Here is a 24,422-nt window from a genome sequence, read left to right as displayed (position 1 = left end):
CTATAGCTATAGCCCCAGGAGGAGGGTGGAGGACTCGGGAACTGCCCCTCCCCCCCAAACAAATCAATGCTCTGCAGCCAATGGTCTAGGGCACCTAATATTTTTACACCGGCTTTGAGAAGTGAGATGAAACTTAGAGAGTCTTCCAGAATGTTGCAAGGGGAGCACCATTGCGGCAAGTCCATTTTCAATTATCTCTTATGCTTGACACCCACTGCTTTACAAACTGTGCCAGATAGTGTGTGCATACATTGGCACTGCAAGTAACGTGATGCTACGTGCAATAAATGAGAGGCAGATGGCTGACATGCTCCCTTCATTTTCCGCACAAGCTTGACACTTCTGATGTGCCAGTATTTGCAACTAATGCACATTTGTAAAAGTTCTGAATCTTTAAATAGGCAGCTGGTGACGTTTTTGTCCTTGCAGTGTTCCCAGTACATGCAAAGCTCAGAATGATCCCTAGAAAGGCTCTGTAGCCGAGAATTTTCCAACTGACACGCCTATCACTTTCTTTACTGCTCCAGTATCCTGCCATATTAACAACTCTGAAGAGGCTATTTATAGGCACAGTAGCAGAAAACCTTTGGCAAATTAGACCCTTTGATTTTAATAAGGCATTTGACCTCTCATGGCCGGTACTAAATTACCATCTCCCACTTCAGCTGCAGTCAATGCTTCCTGTATAATATGGCTTTTTTCCAGCAATGCTCTATAAAGATAATTTCACTTCTCCTCTTGAAAGGTTATTGCAAATGTCAAAAATAAGAGATAGAAGTAGGTGTAGATAAGCCTGGTTCACGAATGCGGGAGTAACAGGAGTTGTAGTGACATTAGGATGGGCCATGCTGGTCTTTATCTACCGTCATTTACTGTGGATTCAATTCTATAAATGGCACCCAATTTGGGAGTTGCTAAAAATTAGCGCTCAGGAATTGGGCGCTATAAAGGGCAATCGGTTCATAGATGAAAGCGCGCGGACAAATGAGTTGAGACATATGCACGCAGGATGTCAGCGTGCTGGATTAAAAATTAAATTTAAAGCACTCTAAGGAGTGGGGGTTGGGTGAAACCCCCCAGTTTACTTAGAAGTGTTGGTGCTGCCATTGGGGGGTTTGGGAGATAACCCCCCCCCCATTACAAAGGAAAGTGTAATTTTTCCCTGTTTTAGGGAAAGATGAGTTTCCTCTGTAAGTGTGTGTGGGAGGTTCCTCTCCCCCTACCCCCAAAGGCAGCGCCAACACTTCTAAGTATAGTGGGGGGTTCCCCACACCCCCCTTGTAGCGCTTTAAATTTAACTTTTAATCCAGTGTGCTGACATCCTGCATTCATTTGTCTCTGCTCATTTTTCCGCACGCGATTGTCCCGTGCGCTTTAGTCCCGTCTCCAGGGCACTCAGGAGTTAAACACCATTTATTGAACAGCTATTTGCGTTGGGATCTGAGCCCAGTGGCATAGTAAGGGGGTTGCTTTCTTGGTGGGGTTGCCGGTACCCATCCTCCACTCCGTCCCCCGTTCCTTCCCACTCCTTACCACGTTGCGTGAACCTTCACTTCTCCCCCCACCAGACCTCTAACTCTTCACTGATGCGAGCTGCAACTCCAAGCTGCTGCTCGCGCCAGTGTCGGCTCTCCCTCTGACATCACTTCCGGGTACCACGCCTAGGAAGTGACATCAGAAGGAGAGCCGATGCAGACGTGGGCAGCAAGTTGGCAATGCTGCTTTTTCCAGGAAAGTTAAAGAGGTACAGGGGAAGGGGTGTGTGTCCGTGGCAGGTGGGATGGGGAAGGAGTGGGGGGTGAAGAAGAGGGCATGGGAGAGGCGCCACCCCCCCCCGGGTGCCTCTCACCCTCGCTACGCCACTGTCTGCATCCAATTTTGGCTGCGAGGATTTACACCAACTAAAACCTGGTGCAAATTCTCATGCCTAAATTAGACGCGAATCTCCCGTGTTCAGTAAAACAACGCTCAGATTCCAGAAACGCCCCTGATTTCCCCATTGCCCCTACCATGGCAAAGCCCTCTTTTTGGATCTGCACATAAAATTTACACGCACATCCCGGCTCTTAAAGATGTGCAGTTTTAATCTATGCCGATTAGTACCGATAATTATTAGTTTATGTTTATGTTTATTTAAGATTTGATCTACCGCTCCTGCATTTTACTGACCTAAGCGGTTTACAATGTATCAAACTAAAATGAAATTAGGTACTTGAGAAAAACTATCCTATCTGTCCCGAAGGCTCACAATCTAGCTAAAGTACTTGATTAAAATAAAAATATGTAATACGTTTCCAAGATCAAAAATCAAAGAAATAGAAAATAGAAATAATGAAAGAAGATTTTAAGAGATAGAAATGTCTCTGAGGCGGCTTGATAGTAAGTTCAGTCTGCAGAACCAGGTCAACCGGCCACCACCAAAGAAAGAGGACCAGGAACCACACCAATGAAGATCAGTCACCAGACAGGCAAGGCCAGGCGCCGCCGACAGCAGACCCCTGAAGTGAAGTCCAGTTTCCCTTCGATGTGTCCAACAACGCAGCTGCAGGAGTGCAAGTCTGCTGAGGAGAGGGGGAGGGAAGGCAGGCCACAGGAGATCCTCCGACGCCGGCATCAATCCACTGCTGGTTCATTTATCACTTAAACTGCATGCAAATTTGGGTGCACACCCATATTTGTGCATGCAATGTTGAGCGCCATATGGCTGTATGTTACTATGGTGGGCTTCTTTAGCAAAGCCTCGTTAGCAGTTCCCCTGCGGCAAATGCACCGAAAACCATTCAGTTCCTGTGGGATTTGGTGCATTTGTCATTGGAAAATCATCACCATCGCTTTGTACAAAGGAGTTACTAACATACCACTGTCCCCATTAAGCTCAATAATGAATATTGGTGCAGGAGTGCGACAGGAAAGCCTCCTGTATTAACCCCCGGATTCTATAAATGGCATCCAAATTTGGGCACCCAGAATTGCATGCAGTCTTGAGATCCGCGTGCTAATAAATGAGTTAATGAGCGGTTAACAATCAATTATTGATGTTAATGGGCTTTAATTTGGATTCGCATGGGGATTCTATAATTCTATAAATCTATAAGGATCCACACCCAAATCCTCTCAAGTGCAATCCAAAAGGGGGCATGGTTATGAGAGTGGCATGGGCAGGTCAGGGACATCCCAAAGCGTTATAGAATTTGGGCCCAGCGCTCCCAAGTTGGACGCCAGGATTGACACCAGGTTTCAGTTGGTGCAAGTCCTTCCACCCAAAAAGGGAAAGAAATGCATGCTAAGCATTATTCTATAAAGAGCGTCAGCCTGGAGCACCCTTTATAAAATAATGCTGCGTATGAATTTTTCCTAGCGCCATTTACAGAAGAATCCAGCCCTTTAATGCTTTGGACTCATCAGTGTATTTGTCCCAGCTGTAACTTTCAACACAGAGCTTCTCTATGGGAGGATCTCATTTGTCTGTAAAGAGCTATTGGAGTAGCCTAATGACCATTTCTCACTTAGATTACTGCAACTTGCTTCTCTCAGGTCTTCCACTCAACCATCTCTCTCCCCTTCAATCCATTCAAAATTCTGCTGCACAATGTATATTCCACCAGAGCTGCCATACTCACATTATCCCTCTCCTCAAGTCACTTCATTGGCTCCCCATCCATTTCCGAATACCGTTCAAACCCCTCTTACTGACTTATAAATTCATTCACTCTGCAGCCCCTCAATATCTCTCCTCACTTATCTCCCTTTATGCTCCTCCTCGTGAGCTCCATTCGTTGGGTAAGTCCCTCTTATCCATACCCTTCTCCTCCACTGCCAGCTCCAGACTCTGCCCCTTCTGTTTTGCTGCACCGTATGCCTAGAACAGACTGCCTGATAAATACATCAAGCTCCATCTTTAGCGGTATTCAAATCCAAACTAAAAGCCCACTTTTTCGAGACTGCTTTCAACTCCTAACTCCCACTCACTGTATGAGAGCTATCATTCTCTCTGCAAGAAACTCCTTAACCCCTATCTGTCCCATCTGTTCTGTATATCTATCCTAATTAGGTTGTAGGGACCATCTATTACATGCCTTTCAGCACTATAGAAATGATAAATAGAATGGAATGTTAGTACACAATTTGTATTGACATGAGATTGGAAGGGGACATGCAGGGCAGGAGCATGGCAGAACAGGGGCATGCTTAGTGATATCTTTTTACACACTTTTATAGAATGTCATTTTACATGTGCAACAGCTGCATTTAAGAACGAGTGTTGACGTGCCATGTAAATGCTTGCACCTAAATGTTGGGGAGTAAATACTGATATACACTCATATTCTAGAATGGCAATTACATGCGCAATTGACATTATAGAATTTGCACTTTAGCTCGAGATAGATTGGCGCCTAATTTAAGCAACTTTTCTTGGATTCACCTCTGGAGGCATCTTGGACATTTAGGCAAGAGCACTTAAGCCAACTTTATGCTGGTTACAAGTGCTCTCACCTAACTGCATAGGCACATATGTGCCATATAGGTGCCCTGTTATAGAATTACTCCCCAAATGCTCATATAAACATTTTTTAAAGAGCCCCAGAAGAAGAAATAATCTTTGAGAACAGCAGCTAGTTTGTTGAGGAATGGCATAGTGGTTAGAGAAACAGACTCTTAAGAGATTCAAACCCGAGAAACGAGGGTTTGAATCTGCCTGTGGCCTTCGAACACGTCACCCCTCTTCTCAAAGAGGCTCATTGGCTCCCTATCACCCACCGTATTATCTATAAAATTATCCTGCTCTCCTTCAAAATCAAACTTTCTCATTTGCCTTTATTTCTTGACAAATTACTAATACCTCAAAGTTCCCCCCGTTCTCTAAGATCAACCGACCAAAAACTTCTTTTCGTTCCATCCTTAAAAGAATCCTATTATACTCGTAAAACCAACTTTGCAATAACTGCACCCACATTATGGAATTCTCTTCCTCAATTTCTCCGCGACGAACTTCAATTATCCAAATTCAAGACTAAGCTTAAAACTTTTCTATTTCAAGATGCCTTTGATAAATCATAATCTAAACTTTTTTTTTTTTGTATATATTTTTCTCAGCCTTATCCTCATCAACCATGCTCCCTTACCCTTCTCGTTCTATCCTTCCCCCTCTATCTCATTTCTTCTAAATTATGTAACTTTTCCCTTCCTCCCCATTTATCCTCACTTTCCAGTTTGTCAGTTTACGTCATTTACTTTTGTGCACTTACTATTATTTCTTTCTAATTTTTTCTCTCTTTTAAATTTTATTGTTAACCGGTCAGATATTTGTTTTATGATCGGGATATTAAAAACTAATAAACTTGGAAACTTGGAAACTTGGCCTTGGGCGAGTCACTTTATTCTCCATTGCCTCAGATAATGACTTAAGGTTAGATTTCTTAAAACTCACTGCTAAACTAATGGGCATTAACACACATTTTATGCAGTGTGACCTGTTTACTAATGATCCCCTTAGGTTGTAATAGTGATAATCCAGTGACAGAGAAATGCCTGTTGTACCTAAATGAAGCTCACCTTGAGCTACCAATGAAAAAACTATGTTAAATCTAAATCCAAGGATGTCCAATTCCTTTTTGGGACTTGGCACATAGTGTATTCCATTTCACTGCATTTAAGATGGAATATGTTAGACTGCTTGACCACTTTTTATACAGGTTTATTGTATCTTGGTGTTTTCTGTGCCATTGTATGTTGTAAACCAGTCTGTGACTGATTTTGCTTGAGTTCCAGTACTTTGGGTTTTTCTATGTATAATTTGAGGCATGCTAGCCTGGTAATGATATTTTCCAGATTAGAGTGGACTGTGACTGGAGGAATATTAATAAAATAAACATGAATTGTTTAAAAAAAAAAAAAAAAAAGATCAATAGTAATAGTAGTAGTAGTAGCAACCTGCAATCAGATGGCTGAACATGTTGAAAACAACCATGGGGATGACACTGGAGGACCTTACCAGACTAGTACAAAACTGATTTCTTTTTCGATCTGTAATTCATCAAGTTGCTAGGACTCAAACACGAGTCGATGACCACCTAACATGCACAGTAGTAGTGATAGTAGTGGTAGTGCAATGGGCTGAGACTCTGGGGAGCTGGGTTTGATTCCCACTTCAACTCCTTGTAATCTTGAGCAAGTCACCTAACCCTTCATTGCCCCAGGTACAGAACTTAGATTGTGAGCCCACTAGGGACAGAAAAAAAGTACCTGTAAACCACTTTGATTGTATCCATAGTAACGCAGCGTATCAAATCCATGATCCTTCACCCCATATTAGGGTTATCAGATATCCGGATTCCCCCGGACATGTCCTCCTTTTTGAGAAGAACAGGCTCTCTCTCTCCCTTCCCTCCCAGCCTCTGCAGCAGATTCTCTCTTTCCCTCCCTTCCCACCCCTAGTCTGTGTAGCAAATTCTCTCTCTTCCACCCTTTCTACATCCAGCCTGTGCAGCAAATTCTTTATCTCCCTCCCTTCCCACCCCTGCAGCCCATGCAGTAGATTCTCTCTCTCTCTCTCCCTTCCCACCCCTATCTTGTGTACTATTTCTTCAGGTTGCCGGCAGCACTTTGTACATGTGTCAGATGGAAGGCTTACGGGTCAGCCGCTGGCAGCCTGTAGCTACTGGGTGACCTGGTCTGAAACCAAACTGGGCAGGCCAATAGCTACACTCCTGGTGATGGCTGAATATTAATCCTACGCCACTCCTGCTTTTGAATTTGGTGCTGAGAGAACTGGTTAAATGCCACTGAAAATGACTGGGTTGCTGTGAACAAGCAATATAACTAGCCGGCAGCTGTTTCTGCCAGCTTTTCCATCCCATGCTTGTCACCCAACCTTGCTCCTGTTCCTGCATTCTTCTATATCCCCAGCCTGTTTCAATTCACTTAGGGCCCTGAATTCTGCCTCTTCTGTCTTCTGGCCCTTGTCTGGGCATTCTCCTATGCTCCCTTCCCTGCTTTCTCTTTCTCTCATGATATTGTGATTTGCAGTATATTTTAAAGAGGATTTTAAATCTTATTTCAGAATTTGTTGGAGCATCCAACTGAGTTTTGAACACTGGGCCCAATATTTAAAATGATTTAAATGGTCAGGAGAGACTTATGGCCATGTTAGCATTTTGGGGGCATTCTGAGGGTGAAGTCACCACTTGGCCAGTTACCGTAATTGCCATTATTCAGCACTCAACCAGCTGTTTTCATTGGCCCCATATGCCTGGAAATTCAATGCCAGAGCCCGGAATTTATTCATCTGTGTGCATTGCTCTAGGAGCCATGAATGTTGTTTCCATAGTGTCCTTAGCTTTCATAAACTTCAAAGACCAGAAATGCAAACTCAGCCCAGATCTTTCTCTCTTTTTGTGACTCCATCTTGGTTTGTGAAACCAGATGGCTGATTGGATCTTGCCTGATTTTCATGTAATAAACACTTGAATGCATCAATTTAGAAAAATTATTCCATTTTAATAGTTTATACTGTATGGAGGGCAAACTATCAAAACCAGAGAAATAGCTGCTCCCCTGGCATCCATTTTTAAGCTATCCATCACTACAATTCAGTGGATCGTTGGAATAAAAGTGTCCTACTGCTTTTTTTTTTTTTTTTCTTTTTAAGGGCTAGATCTTGATAAACTACCTTTCTGTGATTACAAAGCAATTTGCATATTATATATAGGTATTTATTTTGTACGTCCTATACATTGGAGGGTTATTTTGTATTTCCTGAGGCAATGGAGGGTTAAGTGACTTGCTCAGAATCACAAGGAGCTGCAGTGGGGATTCCCAAAGACTAGAGAATGACATGGGGAGAATTCATTTTACCGCCCCATCCCTACGAGTTCGTTTCCTGTCCCTGCCCCATTCCCTCAAGCTTCATCCTCATCTGCAGAAGCCTCAAACACTTTAAAATCATAAGTAGCAACATTCTAGAGCTCAGATTGTGATGTCATAATGCCTCATTCCACCAATGCCTAACCTCTGTCCTCATCTGCACAAGCCTCAAACACTTTAAAATCATAAGTAGCAACATTCTAGAGCTCAGATTGTGATGTCATAATGCCTCATTCCACCAATGCCTAAGCTCTGTCCTCATCTGCACAAGCCTCAGACACTTTAAAATCATAAGTAGCAACATTCTAGAGCTCAGATTGTGATGTCATAATGCCTCATTCCACCAATGCCTAAGCTCTGTCCTCATCGGTTAAGGCTGAGCTTACAGGAAGGGGGCAGGGACAGGGAGAAAACTCACAGGGACAGGACGGGGAAATTGAGCTCCTGCGGGGATGGGGAAAAATGTGTCCCCGTGTCATTCGCTACCACAGACTGCTGCACCAACCACTAGGCTACTCCACCACTCCTTCTGGCACTGCTACAGTGTGGCCAATTTCTTCAGCTTAGTACTGTGCTAGAAAATGGTTTCCTGGGCACCAAAATGCTCTATGTAAACCAGTGTGTTGCAAACTTTTTAAGCAGCAGCACACTCATCTCAGGGCTGCGGCTGGAGGGCACCTGTAAATGCGTGGACATCGACTCAATGACATCAAGCGCATGCGTGATGTCATCACATCCACATCCACACATGCACAGATGTCCTCCAGCCGCGGCCCTGAGCCTCCTATTACCGCCAGCGGGGGGTGAGGATGGGGGTATGTGCTGCAGAAGGAGCAAAGGCGCCCGCGAGGAGGAGAGGCGCAGGCACCGGCCGACTGACTGCAGGACGTGCCTCTTGCCACAAGAGGCACGGCCTGTGAGCAGTTAGCTGGCGCCGGAGTCTCTCCTCCTCGCCGGCATCTCGCGGCACACCTGGAATCTGCTGATGTAAACAGAATGTCGCTCAAGTGTGATGAAAATTTGGATAAAGGACACATCATTACCTTATATTTAGACTTATTATATGTTATTGTATTTAGACTCACTGTATTATTTACTGTTGTATTTAGACTGTATTACATGTTATTGTATTTAGACTCACTATATTGTTTTGTAAGTGGATCTATGATATCGTATTGTATTAAGATTTTTGCTATTCGCTGAATGTCCAGCCTTCTTATAATGTAAACCGCCTAGAAGTCGCCTGACTATGGCGGTATAGAAAAATAAAGTTATTATTATTATTATTATTATTAAATCTCGAGGGCTTCACATTTCTTCCGCCTCTCGATCTATAATTTTCTCTGCTTCCAACCTCTGGCCTGCTATAGCACTTTCCACTTAAATGAGTCCTTGGTTTCCTGTGTCAGAATGATCAGGGGTCCTCATGCCTGCCCTTCCCTCACATAATTGAACATTTGGAGCATCGTGCACTGCTGATTGTGATCACTTTGCCTCTTATTAGTATTAAAATTCATGGAGCTGATAAATGGCACATTTTCTGTGCTCCTGACCTCTTCCCAAAGCAAGAATTTGTGCTCCTCGTTACTTTAGCAGGTAAGTAGAGAGCAGTTAATTATGCGTTCTTTTATGTAAAGAGGCACATTTCCATATGATGAGAGCACGAGCCATTTTCAGTGGCAGCACCTGCCCCCAGGAATCATTTGCTAGAAGCTATTCAGAAAGAATCAAACTATTTACAGTTCTGGAAGGGGATAAAGGCATGGGTTTTGGCACCAGGGAAGAAGGAGAGGGAGTTACTTGCAGTTGAGGATTTAGTTTGTGCGTGTTGCTGACTTTATTTTGCTTTATGTGATTAGAATTGGCAGAGCTGCCAAGGGGGCATAATGTTGGAGAGGAAGATTTTAGTTAACACCTCCAACCTTCACATGCCCATGCCACCTCAGCCCCACCTATTTTGCCTCCACCTCTGGCACACCTCAGTTTCACAACCTTCTATTCTTCAGGAAGCCAACAAGCTGCCTCTCCCTCTGCTGGCACCAGGAGATGCATTAATGAAACATCATCTCTCCACAGAGATTTTTCTACGGAGAGACTTCGGCGATTTTCTTTGGTGCTAAACAGGCTGACGTTTATTTTTGTTGCGGTTTGATTTGAGACCTTTACAAATTAGGGGCCCCTGATGAAGGCGTATTTAGTGAAACACGGACCGTGTCGGGTCCCCTGGTTTGTATAAAGATGGTGATATTAGCCGCAATATATATCTGTCCAAATAAACCCAGCCTGCATCTTGTACTCTTCTTGTCTGCAGTTTTTTCTTTGTTTACATCATCTCCTGCTGCCACATCTTCTGCTCATGAGAAGAGCTGAGAGACTGTGCAATTCTTATTGCAAGACTGGTTCAACAGCAGTAACATAAGATTTATATATATATATATATATATGCTGCTATGCACCTGGTAGTTTGATGTGGATAACAGAATTATCTAGAGCAGGGGTAGGGAACTCCGGTCCTCGAGAGCCGTATTCCAGTCGGGTTTTCAGGATTTCCCCAATGAATATGCATGAGATCTATTTGCATGCACTGCTTTCAATGCATATTCATTGGGGAAATCCTGAAAACCCAACTGGAATAGGGCTCTTGAGGACTGGAGGCTGAACAATGAACATGACTAGCACATAGTATTTATTTAGTTATTCAATTTCTACTGTTTGCCATAGGGAGCTCAGAACAGTTTACATGAATTTATTCAGGTACTCAAGCATTTTTCCCTGTCTGTCCTGGTGGGCTCACAATCTGTCTAATGTTTATGTTTATTAAGATTTGATATACCGCCAAATCTTAACATAGTTCTCAGCGGTTTACATCAATAAAATAATAATAATAATAATAATAAAAAAAAGAACGCCATAAAAAATAGGATACCACACAAAGAACAAACAAACAACATCGTATACAAATATTAATTATATTGTATATTTAAGGAAACTCCTGCTAAACTCTCAATAGATATGATCCACTGCATCCGGGGAGGGGCCGGCACTGATTGGCCCTGACGCATAAGGCCCCACCTATTGGAGAGGCCTTAAACAACCTGGGCCAATCAGAGTCTCAAGCCCTCCCCGGTGCATCCCAGGATGCGCTGGGAAGGGGAAGGCCCGCCATTTTTAAGAGGCAAACCAGCTGGCCAGAGGGAGTAGGCATCCCTCCAGCCAGCCATTTGAAAGTAAGGTAAGGTGAAGAGGGCAGGGGTCATCCGAGGTATGGTGGGATGTTGCATGGTGGTGGGAGAGCATGGACATCCCTCTTGCTGCTGAGGGGTTTCGGGGTGTATGTTGGTTGGCGGCGGGAGAGATTGGGCATCTCTCCTGCTACTGGGCTGTGTGCTACGACCCACCTGAATGATCGACAGGAGAGATGCACTGGGAGATGGGCCTAAGATTCCAGTTGGCCCCATTTCAGTGAAGGCGAGCCTCCCGGCCAGATACAAGCAGGAGCCGTCCATCAGACCAACTAAAAAAGTTTAGAGGGGGGATCCAGGTGGAGTTAGGGGGGTCTGGATGGGGGTAAGGGTTCCTGTGGGGGAGGTGGGTCCAGGTGGGGTGGCCTTAGGGGGTCTGGTAGGGATGGCCTTAGTGGGTCCAGGTGGGCAACCTTTGGGAGGTGGGGGGTGTTGGCAGAAGGTACAGGGCATCCCCCCTGCCAGTGAACTTGTGAGATGGTACCAGGTAGGAGGGACTGGGCATCCCTCTTGTTAGTGAACTAACAAGGAAGGGGGGGGGATTGGGGGGTGCCAGGCAGGAGGGACTGGGAATCCCTCCTGTCGGCGATCATTCCGGTGGGTCACGGCGGCTTCGGGCAGGAGAGATTGGGCATTTTTCCTGTTTTGATCATTCGGGGGGGGGGGGGGGTGTTTGCGGTGGCTTCAGGCAGGAGACATTGGGCATCTCTCCTACCGTGATTGTTTCGGTGATGGAGGGGAGGGGGTTGATGGTTTCACAATTCTCTAACCAGTGCTTATGACAGATGCCAGTTAGAGAATCTTGGTTTTAGGCGAAGGACTGGTCCCTCCCAATCCTAAAAGTCTTGTTTTGGGCGTTTGGGCAATATTTTTTTGGGGGAAATAAGGCTTAAAGGTAGACGTAATGGTGGTCTGAGCGATTAAACGCCTGAATATACAGGTAGGCCATTCTCAAAATAAACCACATTTTGGACTTTTTTTTTGAATGGACATTTCCCTGCAGCCTACTTTGGGTGCTTAAAGTCTTAGGCCAAAAAGGGACTTAGATGTTTTTTTTTTTTTTAAATTATGCCCCTCCATATATATTAATATTAAACCCTAGTATGTAACGAGTTAGGATAAAAACTTATATTGTAAACTTGTACTGAAATTACGTATGCTTAACCTGTAACCTGTTCTAAGCTCTTTGGGGACAAGATAGAAAATGAGTTAAACAAATAAATAAAATATATAGGAACACTTTTATAATCCCCTAGGTGTCCACAGCTTCTCTGCAAATGAACAGAGGACAACACAATCTCAGACTGAGATTAGAATTCAAACCGTTGGTCATTCAAGTGCAATTAATTTCATAGGTTTTGTTTATTTTCATCTGGTCAGTGACCATCGTAGGTGCACAAGACACAATTCAGTTACTTTTCATGTAATCTCTTTCCCAGCATTGCCTATTATTAAATAGCAAATTTCACGGATGTCTCTGTGTAGTGCTGAGCATTTGCCATTGTCCAGCCAGCAGTTCTCTGGTGTGAGTGTCTGCTCCAGTTCCCTGGCGTCTCTACTTCTTTTTTTGGACTCCTGTCCTAATTAGAACTGCAATTTAAGATCCGATGGATAGTGTAGGATATTGAACCATAGTCCCTCTGAGCAGCCTCTTTATACAATGCCTCCTCCGTGTACCCGTTATTCTGAGCTACTATGTCAGCTCCAGCACAAGGAAATCACTGCTAAAGGTGAGGCATTTAGCTGTGATTTCCTGTGAGACTAGCAATTAGATATTGATTCCTCATTCTCCTTTTCTCCATTTTTTTAGCCAGGTGTCCATAAGTACATAAGAACATAAGCATCGCCTCTGCTGAGTCAGACCATAGGTCCATCGTGCCCAGCAGCCCGCTCCCGCGGCGGCCCTCCAGGTCAAAGACCTGTTAATGATCTTTTACATACAACATTTTGCCTTGTATAGTATCCCTCTAACCATACCCCTCAATTCCCCTTTCCTTCAGGAATTCGTCCAATCCCTTTTTGAACCCCAAAATCGTACTCTGCTCTACCACCTCCTCTGGAAGCGCGTTCCAGGTGTCCACCACCCTCTGAGTGAAGAAGAACTTCCTAGCATTTGTTCTGAATCTGTCTCCCTTCAATTTCGTCGAGTGCCCTCATAGCAAAAATTGAATTCCAAAAATAGTGAGTTACATTGAAGGTATTCTAGCAGAGTAGCAAGAGCAGGATTTTTAGGCTTTTGCTGTGATTTTGCTCAGTTCAATCAGCCCTAGAATGTTAGGAATTATCAGGAAAGGGATGGAATGGAATGGGAGAATGTTTTTTTTTTAAATTCAAGTATTTTTTATTGATTTTAAAACAAAGTATGCAAATATTAAATAAAACACGACACAATCTGATTAATCAAAGCATAAGTATTACATATATACTGTATATATATATACATACATTATAGTAAATTATGAGTAAGACAAGTGTACATGACAATACCAGCACACACATTATCGACCAATGGAATACTTGCAATCATCCACATGTATAACAGCTTCCAACAGCATTACATATTAAATTAAGTTAAGGGGAGGTGATCAATATACTCTTTTAACAAAATATTCAGAGAAACTATTTGTCAACGGTCTAAAGCACAATATAATTGAACCGGGCTCCAATTTTTTTTTTTGTCTAAATCTTTATTGCTTTTCAAACTTTGATAGTACAATACAACTGGTAAATTATAAATACTGCATAGAACACACTAATAACTATACAATTATTACATTAAACAATCATTTACTCCCATCCTTATCTTAATTATTAATACAATAATACATATGATGTGAACCGGACTCCAAATTTTAAAGACTGAGAATGTTTTTAATGCTTTTGAGTCACTCCATGGTGCAGCCGCACCTCAAATACTGTATGCAATCTGGGTCATTGCATCTCAAAAAAAGTTATAGCAGAATTAGAAAAAGTACATAGAAGGGTGACAAAAATGATAAAAAGGGATGGGGCAGCTTCCTTATACAGAAAGGCTAAAGCAGCTAGGGCTCTTAAGCCTGGAGAAGAGATGGCTCAGGGGAGAAGATAGAGGTCTATAAAATACTGAGTGGAATGGAAAGGTTAGATGTGACTTGCTTATTTACTCTTTCCAAAAATACTAAGACTAGGGAGCAAGCAATGAAGCTACTAAGATTTAAAACAAACCAGAGAAAATATTTATTCACTCAATGCGTAAACTCTGGAATTCATTGTCAGAGAATCTAGTAAAAGCAGTTAGTTTAGCAGGGTTTAAAAAAGGTTTGAATAATTTCCTAAAAGAAAAGTACATATAGTAAGTCATTTTTAAGATGGATTTGGGGAAAATCCACTGTTTATTTCTAGGACAAACAGCATAAAATCTGTTTTATTCTTTGGTATTTTGATCTGGTTTGTCCACTGTTGGAAACAGGATACTGGACTTTGGTCTGTTCCAGTATGGCAAATTTTATATTCTTATATTTTTACCCTGCTTGTTGGTAAGTTTGTAAAATTAAACAGTACATGGAATCTTCGATTCCTTGATCCCTTTGACCTTAAATTCTTCAAGATCTTCGGGTTATAGAACTATTCAAACATACAAACTTTCCTTTCCCTCTGTTAAAGATATTAGATCAGTCAGTAAAATCACTCATTCTTTCCCGTTATTATTAACTGTGTTATGGAATGATCTACCTTTTCAAATAAGATCCTGTATCTCGCTTCAGGTTTTCCAAAAAATTCTGAAAACTACACTGTTTCAATGTTTTTTAGATGATAATTTTTAATGATTGAAATGCTGTTGTTGCAAATAAATTGTTGTAAACCGAGTCGAGCCCTATTTTCTTAGGAATGACTCGGTATATAAGTCTAAGATTTAGATTAGATTAAATCCTGAACAGTCAGGGTTTTCTATATTACACAGATCTGTCATGTATCTGGATTCACCTACGTAGCCTTTGCATGAATCCAAGAGCAAAACCTCTGTTTCTGAAGAAATGATCTTGGCCTACGAAGGGACCTGAGGCTTTTCTCCCAATATGTTTTCTGTCCTCCTATCACATTTCTCCAATGCGATATGAGACATAGGGCTCCTTTTACAAAGGTGTGTTAGAGCCTTAACGTGCGGAATAGCGCGCACTAAAATACCAAGTGCGCTAGCCGCTACCGCCTCCTCTTGAGCAGGTGGTAGATTTTCGGCTAGTGCGCTAATCCGGTGCATCCGCTAAAAACGCTAGCGCACCTTTGTAAAAGGAGCCCATAGAGTTAAACAAACCAACATTCATAGAGAAAACTCAAACTCTTAGTTTCCAACAATTCAATACAGATAAGTTAAAAGAAAAGGCTTACTGCATGAAGACTGTTGAAACAAGTATGGTAGAGTCTAACTGAATTAATTATCCCGGTTCAACAGCTACTAACCATATGGGCTGCTACTTTGGTTGAATGATCTCTGTAGGAAGTGGGAAGTGGATTAAGATGAATGCTGTAGTTGATGAATATGAAATCAACAAAGGAGTGATGAATTTGCAAAGTTGAAAAAGAAGAAAACCAAAATGGAGATTTTTTTTCCCCTAAGGGGGAGGCATGCAGCAGAGTAAACAAGGTGCTAGGGGGTTCTAGAGTTGACCAATAGGGTATTTATAAATGATCTAGAAACAGGGACGAAGTGCAAAGTAATACAATTCGCAGATGACACCAAACTATTTAATGGGGCTAGGACTATAGAAGACTGCGAAGATTTACAAAGGGACCTGAACAAACTAGGGGAGTGGGCGACGAGATGGCAGATGAAGTTTAATGTAGAGCAATGTAAAGTCTTGTACGTAGGAAACAGAAACCCGAAGTACAGCTACACGATGGGAGGGCTATCATTGAGTGAGAGTACCCAAGAAAGGGACTTGGGGATAATAGTGGACAAGTCAATGAAGCCGTTGGCACAGTGCACAGCGGCCGCTAAGAAAGCGAATAGAATGCTAATCAAGAAGGATATTACAACCAGGACAAAAGAAGTTATCCTGCCGTTGTATCGGGCGATGGTGCACCCGCATCTGGAGTACTGCGTCCAGTATTGGTCGCCGTACCTAAAGAAGGATATGGCGATACTCGAGAGGGTTCAGAAGAGAGCGACATGCTTGATAAAAGGTATGGAAAACCTTTCATATGCTGAAAGATTGGAGAAACTGGGGCTCTTTTCCCTGGAGAAATGGAGACTTAGAGGGGATATGATAGAGACTTACAGGATCTTGAAGGGCATAGAGAAAGTGGAGAGGGGCAGATTCGTCAAACTTTCAAAAACTACAAGAACGAGAGGCCATTCGGAAAAATTAAAAGGGGACAGATTCAGAACCAATGCTAGGAAGTTCTTCTTCACCCAAAGGGTGGTGGACACCTGGAATGCGCTTCCAGAGGGTGTGATAGGACAGAGTACGGTTTGGGGGTTCAAGAAGGGATTGGATGATTTCCTGAAGGAAAAGGAGTTAGAGGATTACTATAGAGATCCTGGACCTGAAGGGCCGCCTCGTGAGCGGACTGCTAGGCATGATGGACCTCTGGTCTAACCCAGCAGAGGCATTACTTATGTTCTTATGTTCCACCTATCTGAGGTATGAGTAAGACAAGTCTCAAGAGGACCTGAGAGAAAGGGTCACAAGTAACATTTAGCCTAAAAGTGTAAAGATTACAGGACCAAGCAGAAAGTATCTTACATGAGCTTTAGGCTCAGTACAATATAAACTGGACATGCATGTGCACAGATGTAAGGGATATGAAATGAGCCCTAAGGGGCAATTCTGTAGAGGGCATCAGAATGCTGGCACATACGTTTATGTTTATGGAAAGCTTTTATACTGCTATTAATGACTGGAGAGTCAATTCAGAACAGTTTACATGAGCTTCTGTAAAAGGGTTAGCATTTTTTGAGATGGTTTTCAATACAGACACATTTATACCCTAGTCAGTCATCTTACATATATACACACAGAATGCCAGTATCGTGTACTATGTTCATACTAAATCCTACTTATTTGCACACATAATACCTGTATCATGGTCTATGTTGTGCTCCTAATGGGGACTAGCCTGTTATCTCCTCTATGTTGCTTTAATAGTTGAAGTAGTCCATGAAAGGGGATGGTCTTTATCCCTTTCTTTAACTTTCTGGTGTCCTTTTTCTAGTATTAATTCCTTCGAAAGGGAGTTCCACCACCTTGGAGCCATCACTGAGAACGTTCTTGTCCTGACGCTTTTGTATTTGATGTCTCTGAAGGAGGGTATTTCCAACAGGTATTCTTGGCTCGAGCACAGGGCGTGTACTGGTGTATGGTAATCAAGTTTATTATGAAATTTGATTAATTGCCTATTCCAAATTCTAGGCGATGTACAATTGATAAAAAGATTACAATAACAGGGAGACAAACATAACTAACAAGTGCAGATCGTACTGAACATATTATAAAATCAGCAAATACATAATTAACAAGGACAAATTTACTGAATTTATTTATTTAGATTTATATCCCGTCCTCCCAGTAGCTCAGAACGGTCTACAAGTAAACATACACAATGGAAGTAATTAGACAAATAAGATGTACAATAGGTTTAGATGCTTGGACATACAAGACTGTGCAGTATTTATCAGAGTACAAACAATTTTTCAGAGTACAGACAATTTATCAGAGTACAGACTAAGAGAGGACTATACTGAAATTTAGGGAGAAGTTAAACAGGGGAGAGAAGAGAGAGGTGGGGTATAAGGGGGGGGTGTAGACTGAGGGAGACCTTTAGTTGAAGAGGAGGGTCTTTACCATTTTACGGAATGTCAATAAAGAGTTCTGTTGCCTGAGTTGGGGGGGGGGGAGTTGATTCCAGAGATGTGGGATGAAGTGGCTGTAGGATCGTTTGCGGGCAGTTTCTGAGAGGAGGGACCTTCCAGGGGGAATGCATAGGCGTATTTCCGATTTTGAGCGGAGGGTGCGAGTGGGGGTGTAGATGGGAAGCTTGGATTTTATGTAGGAGGGGGTGGTGGCATAAATTCTCTTGTGGGCTACTGCTAGGGCCTTGAAAGCACAGCGCTGGCTAATTGGGAGCCAGTGTTCAGCGCAGAGTGCTGGGGAGACAGGATCATGGTAGTTGAGGTTGTGTAGGAGGCGGATAGCTGCATTTTGGACACGTTGGAGGCGTTTGAGATTATTTTTGGTTAGTCCATTAAATAGGGAGTTACAGTAATCCATTCTGGAGAGGACATATGCGTAGAGGAGTTGTGCGAGGTCAGGTGTGGAGATGTAGGGTTTGATCCTTTTCAGTTGGCGGAGGTAGTAGAAGGAGGTGGAGATTACTTGGGATATGTGGGCAGATAGGGATAGGTGTCCATCTAAGATTACTCCTAGGCTGCGTACCTGATCTGTTGCCGTTAGTAGAGTGGAGTCCCATGCTAGGGTAGGACGTGTGAATTTGGTGCTTTTTTTCCTGATCCATAAGAGTTCTGTTTTAGAGGCGTTTAGTTGAAGTTTGTTGTTTGACATCCAAGTTTTCATTTCAGAGAGGCAATGTTGGAGGTTAGTAATTTGGGACGATCGGTTCTCGCCTAGTGGGAGGAGCAGCTGGATGTCATCTGCATAAGAGTGGATTTTAATGCTATATTTCTGCGCTATATCAATGACAGGCCTGATGTAGAGGTTGAATAGGAGGGGGGATAGAAGGGCGCCTTGAACATATTTAATAAATCAGCATATACATATAAAATCAAACAAAAGGAAAAGCGAGAGAGGAAATACAATCTATTTATAAAAGAAACAATTAAGGTAAAAAAACAGTAGGAAAGGGAGAGAGAAGAAAAAAAAAACACACAAAAAAAACCTGTGAAGACAGTAAGGATAAGCTAAAAGGCATAAGCAATTCTATTAATCATTGAATGCATCTTTAAAAAGAAAGCCCTTAAGTTTGCTCTTAAATTTCTCCAAGTTCTTTTCCTCTCTTGGGTAAATTGGAAGGGCATTCCATGATTGTGGAGCCATAACTGAAAAGATAGATTGCCGCCGTGTGTTAATAAATGTAGTCTGGCCGTCAGATATTGCGGTTCCAAGAGATGAATGATTTTGCGTGTCAGCAAAAAGATCTTGAATTTAACCCTGTTTTCAATTGGGAGTATGTATGTGCACATTTATGTGCATAAATATTCAAGTTAAGCACTATTCTATAGCATGGTGCCTATATGTGATGGAGCGTAGTATGCAGGTGTTGATAAGCAAAGGATAAAAGAGCCAGATAGCTGAAAAGAAAGCAAGCCAGGGAGGGAGAGATGAAAGGCGGAGAGGCAAATTAGAAGGGAGAGTTAGGGAAGTGAAAAGATAGGGCAGGAAGAACTGGAGGGTAAAAAAAGGGAGTAAGAAGGGATGAAATCTAGCTACGAGTAAATGGAGAACAAATAAGAAAAAAAAAAAAGCTGAAATGGAAAGATCAGTATCAAAAACAGTAGTAGGGGTGGATGTGAAGAAGGCAGATAGAGAACAAACAGAAAATGGAAAGGAAATCCTGGGAAAGGAGTTAGGAGAAGACTGATAAAATGAAAGGAGAAAAGGGAGACTGAGACCAATGTAACTAGAAACATTAAGGGGTCAATATTCAAAGTGATTGAACTAGCTGGTTGGTTAAATCACTTGTTTGGGGCTCTCCATTGATATTCAGTAATACTTAGTGCCACAGAATATCACCACAGACCATTAAAGTGAAAGCCGGCTATTTTGTGGGCGGTCCGGGGCAAAGTCAGCACTAATGCAGTTAAATGCCGAATATTCAGCATGTAATTGTCTAAGAACAAAAGAGTTGCCATACAGGGACACACCAAAGGTCCATCAAGCCCGGAATTCTTTTACAAACAGTGGCCAACCCAGGTCACTAGTATCTTGCAAGATCCCTAAAAGTAAAACAGATTTTATGCTGCTCCTTCTAGGAATAAGCAGTAGATTTCCCCAAGCCATCTCATTAAAGGCTTATGGACTTTTGTTTTAGGAAATTAATCCAAACCTATTAAAAACCCTGCTAAGTTAACTGCGCTCACCACATTATCCAGCATCAAATTCCAGAGCTTAATTACAGGTGGAGTGAATAAATATTTCCTCCAGATTGTTGAAAAAGTCCATTGTACTAACCACTAGGCCAGTGTTTCTCAACTCAGCCCTTGCCAGTCAGATATCCACACTGAATATGCATGAAAGAAATTTGCATATAATGGAGGCCGTGTATGCAAATTTCTTTCATGCATATTCATTGTGGATATCCTGAAAACCTTACTGGCAAGGGGGTACTCCAGGACCGAGTTGAGAAACACTGCACTAGGCTACAGATATTCCTCTCCAGTTTGTTTTAAATCTTAGTGGCTTTATCACATGCCCCCTAGTCCTAGTATTTTTGGAAAGAGTAAACAAGCAATTCACATCTACCCTTTCCACTCCACTCAGAATTTTATAGACTTCTATCAAATCTTCCCTTGAGCGGTCTCTTTTCCAAGTTGAAGATCCCTAGTTGAGTAGCTAATTCAGACTGCATAAATTTTAGTCTTATCTTTATACAGTGTCACTTATGCAGTTAAGTTCTGAATATGGCACTTAACTGCATATAAGATAGCCAACCGCATAAACCTGGATATTCAGTGCTGGTACCTGGACATGGCACAGCATTGAAAATCCGGGAACAATGCTGATGGCAGCTAAAAAAACCCAGTAACTGCTACATGTCTCGAGAACACATGTACGGAAGAAAGCATAGATGAAACAAAGCTCAAAGCAACTTACCTGGTAAAATAGCCTACCTTTACATTTCCCTCCTCTTCCCAGCCAAAAGTATATACGCAAGGGATGCGCAAGTAACATAGAAACATAGAAATAGACGGCAGATAAGGGCCACGGCCCATCTAGTCTGCCCACCCCAATGACCCTCCCCTACCTTTCTCTGTGAATAGATCCCACGTGTCTATCCCATTTGGCCTTAAAATCAGGCACGCTGCTGGCCTCAATAACCTGAAGTAGAAGACTATTCCAGCGATCAACCACCCTTTCAGTGAAAAAGAATTTCCTGGTGTCCCCGTGCAGTTTCCCGCCCCTGGTTTTCTACGGATAATGAGTTGGGAGTGGGGAAGGAGGGAAGGTGCCTGTTGAGTTAGTTTGTGAGTCTTCAAGCAAGCGAGACTACAAATGGAAAGGAGATTTCAAAAACAACCTTTGGCCTTGGGCGCTGGACTATGAAGGGGTGTTCCAAGAGGCATGTTTAGGCGGTGGGAGGAAAGTGGCACATGTGCATGATATTTTCACGAATATAATTGACATTCCCCCTCTGCCCACATCAAAGAGCAGGTAGTTTTTATTAATTTATTTTGATTGATTGATTGATAGACCACACATTATATAAAACACACCCCATGGCGCACAGTGCTAGTGAAATATACCATCATACAATCAAGCATATACAAAATAACTAAAATGCTTTTTATAAAATATTCAAATGCATCAACCAAAAAAAACCCCTACAACCAATCATGCAAAAGCAATAGATAATAAATGAGCTTTTTTTGCTCACATCTTTCTTGATGTCTTTGAGACCTAACTGTCCTTTTAAGTGCAATTGAGTTTAACATTATTTATAGCAGCCCCTCCTATTGTTTTTTTCCCTAATTGTTCTCTTTTACTTTGACTATTGTAGTTCTTGCCTTTTTACCTTTTGTTCCTGTTTGTTTTTAAAAAGTCTTCATAAGTTATTGTTACTGTTTGGTGATGCTTTGTCAGCTTGAATTTGTATTTTAGCTAAAGTATATTTTTATGATTTTGTACACCGCCTAGAAGGTTAATTGGGCGGTATAAGAAATTTTAAATAAACTTGAAACTTGGTCGTTCAAGGCGAACTACTTTCAGATGCTTTACCCACCTTTTGTCGGCAGTGAATCTGAGGGCTTGACCTGCAAGCGGAAGGGGAAAAAAAAGAGAGAGAAGCACCAATCTGGAGCTTAACTTTTGGACAAAGTATGGTGGGAAAACATTCCTTTGCTAAGAGAGTCTTTATGGAAGACCTGAAAGGAGAAACCGTGAAGCACTGTTCCCTCTAACTTGAATGGAAGTCCTCCAACTGCACTGCTGCTAGTGGGAGGTAGTGCTTCAATACTAGGGATAGGCAAATTCCCTCAAGTCCAGCAGTTTGATGCCCCCCCCCCCCCAGATGATGGCACCCCCCTTGACACCACCTGGCCCCCTCTACACTCCCACCGACATCCCCCATGAACATCACAACCTCTTGGGACACCCTCCCCCTTGTAAACATTGCGGTCCCCAATACCCCTCCCCCCCAGAAGATCCTTGGCAGGAGAGATGCTCACTTCCTCCTGCCACTGGCTGCCCCATGACCGCCCTGTGAATATTGTGACCACCCAGACACCCTCCCTCCATGAACATCACGGCCCCGACACAAACATACCCTCTCTGAAGATCCTTGGAAGGAGGGATGACCACTCCTTTCTGCCATTGCCACTGGCTCCACCCACACCTCCCAACCTGCCTCGTACCTTATTTTGTAGAAGGGAAAATCTGGGCAAGTCACTTAGGCCTAGATGCAGTAAACATGGTCATTAAGATCGTATGGGTTACTGTGGGTCGATTTTTATGGCCAGTTTCCAAATAGTGATTCATGCTCAAAAATCTTCCCACGCAAATGAGTTGTCAGATGCCCACCAGTCATTGGAAAACCAACTCAACACATGCAGAGCCGATAAGGGAATCCCGAACAGCAGAGCTTCAGGGGAAGCCTCAAAGCAGCCTCCTACCACTCAGCTGTTCAGGGCAGGAAGCCTTTTTATTATTTTTAATTTTTTTTAATGGGCACAATATCTGTCCACCTCAAAAAACTAAAACTAAAAGTCGTGCCAGGTTTTGGAAAGTCCATCTGGGAACCCGGACAGTCATTAAAAAGAGGACATGTCTGGGTTTCCCCGGATGTCTGGTAACCCTAAGCAGGAGAGATACCCAGTTCCACCTGCATCAGGCCTGCCTCTCCAAAATGGTAGGCATTCCCCTTCCCAGTGCATCCTGGGATGTACTAGGAGGGGCCTATGGTCCTGATTGGCTCAGGTGCCTAAGGTTCCTCCCACATGGGAGGGGACATAGATGCCTGAGTCAATCAAAGCCTTAGGCCCCTGCCCAGTGCATTCTGGGATACACTGCGAGGAGCCTAAGACCTTGATTGGTTGCAATGTTCACAGGAGAGAGGGGAGGGTGTCCAGGTGGTTGTGAAGTTCTCAATGGGGAGGCAGTGGCAGGAAGAAGTGAGCATCCCACCTGCCAAGGATCTTCAGGGGGATTCAGGGATGCAGGGGGAGGGAGTCTGGGAGGGTGTCCAGGTGGTTGCAATGTTCAAGGGGAGGGGCTGTGGGGGAGCTAGTGGCAGGAGGGAGTATTTTTTTTGTTTGGGGTCATTGTTGGGGGGCATCATGGGGAGCTGGCCCAACTTTTTTTGTGTGTGTGTGTGTGTGGGGGGGGGGGGGGGCGGCAGATATTGTGCTTATGTAACACATGCACAACATATGTGATCATTACAAAAAAATTTAAAAAGAAGTTTCCTTCCCCAAACAGCTAAGTGACTTCCCCTGCAACTCAGCTGATCAGGGTTCCCCTGTAGGCTCTACACATGTGTTGAGTTGGTTTTCCAACAACTGGTGGGGTGGGATTATAGCAGACATCTGACTCAACTCATTTGTATGTGCTTGAGTGACTTGCCTAAATCCACATCATGCAAGTTGGGGAGTATGTGGCGCAGTGGTTAAAGCTACAGCTTCAGCACCCTGGGGTTGTGGGTTCAAACCCATGCTGCTCCTTGTGACCCTGGGCAAGTCACTTAATCCCCCCCGTTGCCCTAGGTACATTAGATAGATTGTGAGCCCACTGGGACAGACAGGGAAAATTCTTGAGTACCTGGATAAATTAACGTAAACAGTTCTGAGCTCCCTTGGGAGAACAGTATAGAAAATTGAATAAATAAGACATTAAAGGAAGATTTTATATTGCATATAAATTAATTAGGCTCAAAGGTTGAATCTTAAGTATACAGCAAATCCATAACGCAATTACAAAATCTATTGCAGCCGTACCAGCAGGCAGTGGCATAGAAAGGGGGGTGCAAGCACAGGGCATGTGCTGGTGTATGGTAATGTAGTCAGGCCGCTAGATATGTGGTCTTCCTCGGGGCACTGGCATCCCTCCTCCTCTCTCCCTCCCCCCCCTTCCCACGCGCACACCTTTGCCCCTTCCCCATACCCTTTTATCT

Source organism: Geotrypetes seraphini, chromosome 13, assembly GCF_902459505.1.
Source record: "Geotrypetes seraphini chromosome 13, aGeoSer1.1, whole genome shotgun sequence".
Classification (NCBI taxonomy): domain Eukaryota; kingdom Metazoa; phylum Chordata; class Amphibia; order Gymnophiona; family Dermophiidae; genus Geotrypetes; species Geotrypetes seraphini.
The sequence above is the reverse complement of the archived record's forward strand: the minus strand, read 5'-3'. Positions refer to the sequence as shown.